Source organism: Botryllus schlosseri, chromosome 1 (assembly GCF_051294905.1).
Source record: "Botryllus schlosseri isolate E-star chromosome 1, Bs_hap1, whole genome shotgun sequence".
Lineage (NCBI taxonomy): Eukaryota > Metazoa > Chordata > Ascidiacea > Stolidobranchia > Styelidae > Botryllus > Botryllus schlosseri.
The window spans coordinates 35,528,690-35,538,436 of record NC_137236.1 but is presented as its reverse complement, the minus strand read 5'-3'; positions in this window follow the sequence as shown (position 1 = coordinate 35,538,436).

Sequence of the window (9,747 nt, the reverse complement as noted above, 5' to 3'; positions counted from 1 at the left end):
CTGAGGGCACGGTCCACGTTCTGCGAGAAATCCAGCCAGTTGGCTTTTTTCAAACACCATCTTGGTATTTTTTGCGAACGTGCCACATTGCAGTGAAATGTCGTGGACACTAAAAAGTGATCGCTGCCAATGAGGTGACCTGAAACGCTGGTGTGACAACAAGCCGCAATGTCTGGTGACGCAAGGGTTAAATCAATCAGGGATGAGCGATGTATGGCATCTGCGGACAGGTTGATTCTCGTAGGTTGCGAATTGTTGAGCAAAACGAAGTTATGCCTGTCAATATAATCATAAAGTCGGTTACCCCGTTGGTTTGAGCGATGGCTCCATGCCCAATGGTGAGCATTAAAGTCACCACAAATGAGTGACCGCGACTCTAAAGATGACAGGAAAGAGAGGTCGTCTTGGCTCAAAGTGTAATCGGGAGGTATATAGACGTTGCATATAGTTATGTCGGCAAGTCTCAGGCACATCAACTCGAAGCAATTCGACGCCACGGAAACGTCCTCGCTACAACTCAGAGATTCTGCAACGAAAGCTGCCAGACCACCCTTGTGAACCGTCTTGTCGCGTCGGAAAAGCCGATAGCCCCGTAATTTCGGAGTATATTTGTCGATTAGGTGAGTCTCTTGCAAAAGAATAACATCTGGTTTGTGATCTAGGGTCGAAAGAAAATGCTTGAACTCCGGCAATTTTTTATATATACTACGGCAATTCCATTGTAATATGGTTAGCGTTTTATTGTCCATTGCGATTTTGTGGGACCGTGGCTTCCTTTCGTGCCTCCGAATTCTGATTGTTTGCGTTTTTCGACATTTTCTGCAACAAGGTCGAGTCGATATGCTGTCCAAAGTACTTTCCAAACGCTTCTGCGACGATGTTAAATATGTTTCCGTTGCCAGTTTGGCAAGCTGTAATCGTAACCTGGACGATTTCTGCTACCATCACCAGCAGTTGCATCGGTTCTAATTGATTCGGGTGAACTGTCGTGTTGCCTGCAGTATTATCAGTCTGTGTTGCGGTGGGTTTACGTAACGCAGATTGTTCTGATTGATTTCTCTGTAGTTCTCTAAAGTCCCCTTCATTGGGTGATGGCGCGGTTGGTATATTTCTGTTTAGGGGATTTCTGACTCTCAAAGATTTGTTCTTGGCGGTGACTTTATGTGCGTAGGACTCTTTTGGCATTGTTGACGAAGCAGAAATGGAATCCTGCGGCGTTGTCGAAGAGTCCGATACGAGATCCTGTGTACGTACTTGATGCCTCGCCTCGGGGAAGGAGAGGTTTTCCCTCTCTTTGACGATTTGGATTTTTGCCTCTTCTTTATAGACGGGGCACCCACCATAAGCGGCACTATGATTTTCATTGCAATTGATGCATTTTCTGTTATTTTGGCAGTCATTGTATGCATGGTCCATGGCGCCACATTTTGTGCAGCTCGGTTTTCCGCGGCAAGATTTAGAGGTATGTCCGAATTTGTTACATCTGAAGCAGCGAGTTGGTGGTGGGTTGTAAGTGTTCGTGCGGAAGCGAAGGTAACCGAACGTGACGTAGTTGGGTACTTCTGTTGAACTAAAGTATAGCAAGACGGACAGGCTTGGCTCAAACCCTTTCTCTGCCCTCCGTTTCAGGCGTTTGAGGTGTGACACACTACTGGCAGCCAGGTCTTCTAACAACTCACTCTCCGGTATTTCTAAGGGTACCCCTTTGATGACTGCGCGACTGGCGTATGGCTTCTGTGCGGTGTGAGGTGTAACTGAGATAGCAATTTTAGTATTTGTGGTCGTGTCACTTAATGAAACGCATTCTAACATTTTAGTCACTTGCTTGTGGTTATGACACGTAAGTAGAAGATCTCCCGAAGGGAGTGGCTTGATACCAGCATAGCTGTCGATGATAGCGTATAGAGCTCTGTTAACTTTCACAGGGTGATATCGTGTCATCACCCTATCTCTGCCCGAAATTATAACGGTCATACTATTGACGGGATCCGTCACGAATGCGGATCCCCCACTTGACACCGGAGTGGCCAATGATGCACTGGGGATAATGCTCGGTGAAGAGCTATCTAAGTTTTGGCTAGACGATGGCTGAGAAGTCGTCGTAGCGTTGGGATTATCTACGATCGCGAATTTCCTCGCAGGAATCTTGGTATTCCCGCAAGATCCAACAGCTCCCTCGTCGCTATCTGGATCTTCCATTCTACGTTTGAGATTAGAGGTTATACCCTCCATCACCTACCCTTTCAAGGCGGTGAGGGTATACACTCTACTAACTACCTGACAAAGATCCCAAGAGACACGTCTGCATATACACTACGTAAAGACCTAACCTCGCGGAGTATCGATACCTAATGAGGCAAACGAAGACTAGCGATAATTATTCTTTCACGAGAGACCTCCGTACTCGACGACGGTCAGACGGGAATGCCAGCTATACGTGTAATTTTGCGACAGACGTTGGCCAGGTGATGATACTCGTGCAATTTCTCTGAAAAGTAGAGATGAAATTCGACTCGAGCTAGACTGTAGAATTGGCTAAAACTCGGTTCGATTATGCTTTGTGACAAGCCTCGACTCCTGAACGGGATTAAAAGTGGAGCACTTGTCTAAGATAGAAATATCGGCGTCTTTAATCCGAGAGCTATACGTGTGATTTTGCGAAAGACGTTTGCCAGGTGATGATACTCGTGCAATTTCTCTGAAAAAGTAGAGATGAAATTCGACTCGAACTAGACGGTAGAATTGGCTAAAACTCGGTTCGATTATGCTTTGGGACAAGCCTCGACTCCTGAACGTAATTAAAAGTGGAGCACTTGTCTAAGATAGAAATATCGGCGTCTTTAATCCGAGAGCTATACGTGTAATTTTGCGAAAGACGTTGGCCAGGTGATGAGAATCGTGCAATTTCTCTGAAAAGTAGAGATGAAATTCGACTCGAACTAGACGGTAGAATTGGCTAAAACTCGGTTCGATTATGCTTTGGGACAAGCCTCGACTCCTGAACGTGATTAAAAGTGGAGCACTTGTCTAAGATAGAAATATCGGCGTCTTTAATCCGAGAGCTATACGTGTAATTTTGCGAAAGACGTTGGCCTGGTGATGATACGCGTGCAATTTCTCTGAAAAGTAGAGATGAAATTCGACTCGAACTAGACGGTAGAATTGGCTAAAACTCGGTTCGATTATGCTTTGGGACAAGCCCCGACTCGTGAACGTTATTAAAAGTGGAGCACTTGTCTAAGATAGAAATGTCGGCGTCTTTAATCCGAGAGCTATACGTGTAATTTTGCGAAAGACGTTAGCCAGGTGATGATACTCGCGCTACTTCTCTGAAAAGTAGAGATGATATTCGACTCGAACTAGACGGTAGAATTGGCTAAAACTCGGTTCGATTATGCTTTGGGAAAAGCCTCGACTCGTGAACGTGATTAAAAGTGGAGCACTTGGCTAAGATAGAAATATCGGCGTCTTTAATCCGAGAGATATACGTGTAATTTTGCGAAAGACGTTGGCCAGGTGATGATACTCGCGCTATTTCTCTGAAAAGTAGAGATGAGATTCGACTCGAACTAGACGGTAGAATTGGCTGAAATTCGGTTCGATTATGCTTTGGGACAAGCCTCGACTCCTGAACGTGGTTAAAAGTGGAGCACTTGTCTAAGATAGAAATATCGGCGTCTTTAATCCGAGAGCTAGACGTGTAATTTTGCGAAAGACGTTGGCCAGGTGATGATACTCGTGCAATTTCTCTGAAAAGTAGAGATGAAATTAGACTCGAACTAGACGGTAGAATTGGCTAAAACTCGGTTCGATTATGCTTTGGGACAAGCCTCGACTCCTGAACGTGATTAAAAGTGGAGCACTTGTCTAAGATAGAAATATCGGCGTCTTTAATCCGAGAGCTATACGTGTAATTTTGCGAAAGACGTTGGCCAGGTGATGATACTCGTGCAATTTCTCTGAAAAGTAGAGATGAAATTAGACTCGAACTAGACGGTAGAATTGGCTAAAACTCGGTTCGATTATGCTTTGGGACAAGCCTCGACTCCTGAACGTGATTAAAAGTGGAGCACTTGTCTAAGATAGAAATATCGGCGTCTTTAATCCGAGAGCTATACGTGTAATTTTGCGAAAGACGTTGGCCAGGTGATGATACTCGTGCAATTTCTCTGAAAAGTAGAGATGAAATTCGACTCGAGCTAGACGGTAGAATTGGCTAAAACTCGGTTCGATTATGCTTTGTGACAAGCCTCGACTCCTGAACGTGATTAAAAGTGTAGCACTTGTCTAAGATAGAAATATCGGCGTCTTTAATCCGAGAGCTATACGTGTAATTTTGCGAAAGACGTTGGCCAGGTGATGATACTCGCGCTATTTCTCTGAAAAGTAGAGATGAGATTCGACTTGAACTAGACGGTAGAATTGGCTGAACTTCGGTTCGATTATGCTTTGGGACAAGCCTCGACTCCTGAACGTGGTTAAAATTGGAGCACTTGTCTAAGATAGAAATATCGGCGTCTTTAATCCGAGAGCTATACGTGTAATTTTGCGAAAGACGTTGGCCAGGTGATGATACTCGTGCAATTTCTCTGAAAAGTAGAGATGAAATTCGACTCGAACTAGACGGTAGATTGGCTAAAACTCGGTTCGATTATGCTTTTGGACAAGCCTCGACTCCTGAACGTGAATAAAAGTGGAGCACTTGTCTAAGATAGAAATATCGGCGTCTTTAATCCGAGAGCTATACGTGTAATTTTGCGAAAGACGTTGGCCAGGTGATGATACTCGTGCAATTTCTCTGAAAAGTAGAGATGAAATTCGACTCGAACTAGACGGTAGAATTGGCTAAAACTCGGGTCGATTATGCTTTGGGACAAGCCTCGACTCCTGAACGTGATTAAAAGTGGAGTACTTGTCTAAGATAGAAATATCGGCGTCTTTAATCCGAGAGCTATACGTGTAATTTTGCGAAAGACGTTGGCCAGGTGATGATACTCGTGCAATTTCTCTGAAAAGTAGAGATGAAATTCGACTCGAACTAGACGGTAGAATTGCCAAAAACTCGGTTCGATTATGCTTTGGGACAAGCCTCGACTCGTGAACGTGATTAAAAGTGGAGCACTTGTCTAAGATAGAAATATCGGCGTCTTTAATCCGAGAGCTATACGTGTAATTTTGCGAATGACGTTGGCCAGGTGATGATACTCGTGCAATTTCTCTGAAAAGTAGAGATGAGATTCGACTCGAACTAGACGGTAGCATTGGCTAAAACTCGGTTCGATTATGCTTTGGGACAAGCCTCGACTCCTGAACGTGATTAAAAGTGGAGCACTTGTCTAAGATAGAAATATCGGCGTCTTTAATCCGAGAGCTATACGTGTAATTTTGCGAAAGACGTTGGCCAGGTGATGATACTCGTGCAATTTCTCTGAAAAGTAGAGATGAAATTCGACTCGAACTAGACGGTAGAATTGGCTAAAACTCGGTTCGATTATGCTTTGGGACAAGCCTCGACTCGTGAACGTGATTAAAAGTGGAGCACTTGTCTAAGATAGAAATATCGGCGTCTTTAATCCGAGAGCTATACGTGTAATTTTTCGAAAGACGTTGGCCAGGTGATGATACTCGTGCAATTTCTCTGAAAAGTAGAGATGAGATTCGACTCGAACTAGACGGTAGAATTGGCTGAAATTAGGTTCGATTATGCTTTGGGACAAGCCTCGACTCGTGAACGTGATTAAAAGTGGAGCACTTGTCTAAGATAGAAATGTCGGCGTCTTTAATCCGAGAGCTATAGGTGTAATTTTGCGAAAGACGGTAGCCAGGTGATGATACTCGCGCTATTTCTCTGAAAAGTAGAGATGATATTCGACTCGAACTAGACGGTAGAATTGGCTGAAATTAGGTTCGATTATGCTTTTGGACAAGCCTCGACTCCTGAACGTGGTTAAAAGTTGAGCACTTGTCTAAGATAGAAATATCGGCGTCTTTAATCCGAGAGCTATACGTGTAATTTTGCGAAAGACGTTGGCCAGGGGATGATACTCGTACAATTTCTCTGAAAAGTAGAGATGAAATTCGACTCGAACTAGACGGTAGAATTGGCTAAAACTCGGTTCGATTATGCTTTGGGACAAGCCTCGACTCCTGAACGTGATTAAAAGTGGAGCACTTGTCTAAGATAGAAATATCGGCGTCTTTAATCCGAGAGCTATACGTGTAATTTTGCGAAAGACGTTGGCCAGGTGATGATACTCGTGCAATTTCTCTGAAAAGTAGACATGAAATTCGACTCGAACTAGACGGTAGAATTGGCTAAAACTCGGTTCGATTATGCTTTGGGACAAGCCTCGACTCGTGAACGTGATTAAAAGTGGAGCACTTGTCTAAGATAGAAATGTCGGCGTCTTTAATCCGAGAGCTATACGTGTAATTTTGCGAAAGACGTTAGCCAGGTGATGATACTCGCGCTATTTCTCTGAAAAGTAGAGATGATATTCGACTCGAACTAGACGGTAGAATTGGCTGAAATTAGGTTCGATTATGCTTTGGGACAAGCCTCGACTCCTGAACGTGGTTAAAAGTGGAGCACTTGTCTAAGATAGAAATATCGGCGTCTTTAATCCGAGAGCTATACGTGTAATTTTGCGAAAGACGTTTGCCAGGTGATGATACTCGTGCAATTTCTCTGAAAAGTAGAGATGAAATTCGACTCGAACTAGACGGTAGAATTGGCTAAAACTCGGTTCGATTATGCTTTTGGACAAGCCTCGACTCCTGAAAGTGATTAAAAGTGTAGCACTTGTCTAAGATAGAAATATCGGCGTCTTTAATCCGAGAGCTATACGTGTAATTTTGCAAAAGACGTTGGCCAGGTGATGATACTCGTGCAATTTCTCTGAAAAGTAGAGATGAAATTCGACTCGAACTAGACGGTAGAATTGGCTAAAACTCGGTTCGATTATGCTTTGGTACAAGCCTCGACTCCTGAACGTGATTAAAAGTGGAGCACTTGTCTAAGATAGAAATATCGGCGTCTTTAATCCGAGAGCTATACGTGTAATTTTGCGAAAGACGTTGGCCAGGTGATGATACTCGTGCAATTTCTCTGAAAAGTAGAGATGAAATTCGACTCGAACTAGACGGTAGAATTGGCTAAAACTCGGTTCGATTATGCTTTGGTACAAGCCTCGACTCCTGAACGTGATTAAAAGTGGAGCACTTGTCTAAGATAGAAATATCGGCGTCTTTAATCCGAGAGCCATACGTGTAATTTTGCGAAAGACGTTGGCCAGGTGATGATACTCGTGCAATTTCTCTGAAAAGTAGAGATGAAATTCGACTCGAACTAGACGGTAGAATTGGCTAAAACTCGGTTCGATTATGCTTTGGTACAAGCCTCGACTCCTGAACGTGAATAAAAGTGGAGCACTTGTCTAAGATAGAAATATCGGCGTCTTTAGTCCGAGAGCTATACGTGTAATTTTGCGAAAGACGTTGGCCAGGTGATGATAATCGTGCAATTTCTCTGAAAAGTAGAGATGAAATTCGACTCGAACTAGACGGTAGAATTGGCTAAAACTCGGTTCGATTATGCTTTGGGACAAGCCTCGACTCGTGAACGTGATTAAAAGTGGAGCACTCGTCTAAGATAGAAATATCGGCGTCTTTAATCCGAGAGCTATACGTGTAATTTTGCGAAAAACGTTGGCCAGGTGATGATACTCGTGCAATTTCTCTGAAAAGTAGAGATGAGATTCGACTCGAACTAGACGGTAGAATTGGCTGAAATTCGGTTCGATTATGCTTTGGGACAAGCCTCGAATCCTGAACGTGGTTAAAAGTGGAGCACTTGTCTAAGATAGAAATGTCGGCGTCTTTAATCCGAGAGCTATACGTGTAATTTGGCGAAAGACGTTAGCCAGGTGATGATACTCGCGCTATTTCTCTGAAAAGTAGAGATGATATTCCACTCGAACTAGACGGTAGAATTGGCTTAAATTAGGTTCGATTATGCTTTGGGACAAGCCTCGACTCCTGAACGTGGTTAAAAGTGGAGCACTTGTCTAAGATAGAAATATCGGCGTCTTTAATCCGAGAGCTATACGTGTAATTTTGCGAAAGACGTTGGCCAGGTGATGATACTCGTGCAATTTCTCTGAAAAGTAGAGATGAAATTCGACTCGAACTAGACGGTAGAATTGGCTAAAACTCGGTTCGATTATGCTTTGGTACAAGCCTCGACTCCTGAACGTGATTAAAAGTGGAGCACTTGTCTAAGATATAAATATCGGCGTCTTTAATCCGAGAGCTATACGTGTAATTTTGCGAAAGACGTTGGCCAGGTGATGATAATCGTGCAATTTCTCTGAAAAGTAGAGATGAAATTCGACTCGAACTAGACGGTAGAATTGGCTAAAACTCGGTTCGATTATGCTTTGGGACAAGCCTCGACTCCTGAACGTGATTAAAAGTGGAGCACTTGTCTAAGATAGAAATATCGGCGTCTTTAATCCGAGAGCTATACGTGTAATTTTGCGAAAGACGTTGGCCAGGTGATGATACTCGTGCAATTTCTCTGAAAAGTAGAGATGAAATTCGACTCGAACTAGACGGTAGAATTGGCTAAAACTCGGTTCGATTATGCTTTGGGACAAGCCTCGACTCCTGAACGTGATTAAAAGTGGAGCACTTGTCTAAGATAGAAATATCGGCGTCTTTAATCCGAAAGCTATACGTGTAATTTTGCGAAAGACGTTGGCCAGGTGATGATACTCGTGCAATTTCTCTGAAAAGTAGAGATGAAATTCGACTCGAACTAGACGGTAGAATTGGCTAAAACTCGGTTCGATTATGCTTTGGGACAAGCCTCGACTCGTGAACGTAATTAAAAGTGGAGCACTCGTCTAAGATAGAAATATCGGCGTCTTTAATCCGAGAGCTATACGTGTAATTTTGCGAAAAACGTTGGCCAGGTGATGATACTCGTGCAATTTCTCTGAAAAGTAGAGATGATATTCGACTCGAACTAGACGGTAGAATTGGCTTAAATTAGGTTCGATTATGCTTTGGGACAAGCCTCGACTCCTGAACGTGGTTAAACGTGGAGCACTTGTCTAAGATAGAAATATCGGCGTCTTTAATCCGAGAGCTATACGTGTAATTTTGCGAAAGACGTTGGCCAGGTGATGATACTCGTGCAATTTCTCTGAAAAGTAGAGATGAAATTCGACTCGAACTAGACGGTAGAATTGGCTAAAACTCGGTTCGATTATGCTTTGGGACAAGCCTCGACTCGTGAACGTGATTAAAAGTGGAGCACTTGGCTAAGATAGAAATATCGGCGTCTTTAATCCGAGAGCTATACGTGTAATTTTGCGAAAGACGTTGGCCAAGTGATGATACTCGCGCTATTTCTCTGAAAAGTAGAGATGAGATTCGACTCGAACTAGACGGTAGAATTGGCTAAAACTCGGTTCGATTATGCTTTGGGACAAGCCTCGACTCCTGAACGTGATTAAAAGTGGAGCACTTGTCTAAGATAGAAATATCGGCGTCTTTAATCCGAAAGCTATACGTGTAATTTTGCGAAAGACGTTGGCCAGGTGATGATACTCGTGCAATTTCTCTGAAAAGTAGAGATGAAATTCGACTCGAACTAGACGGTAGAATTGGCTAAAACTCGGTTCGATTATGCTTTGGGACAAGCCTCGACTCGTGAACGTGATTAAAAGTGGAGCACTTGTC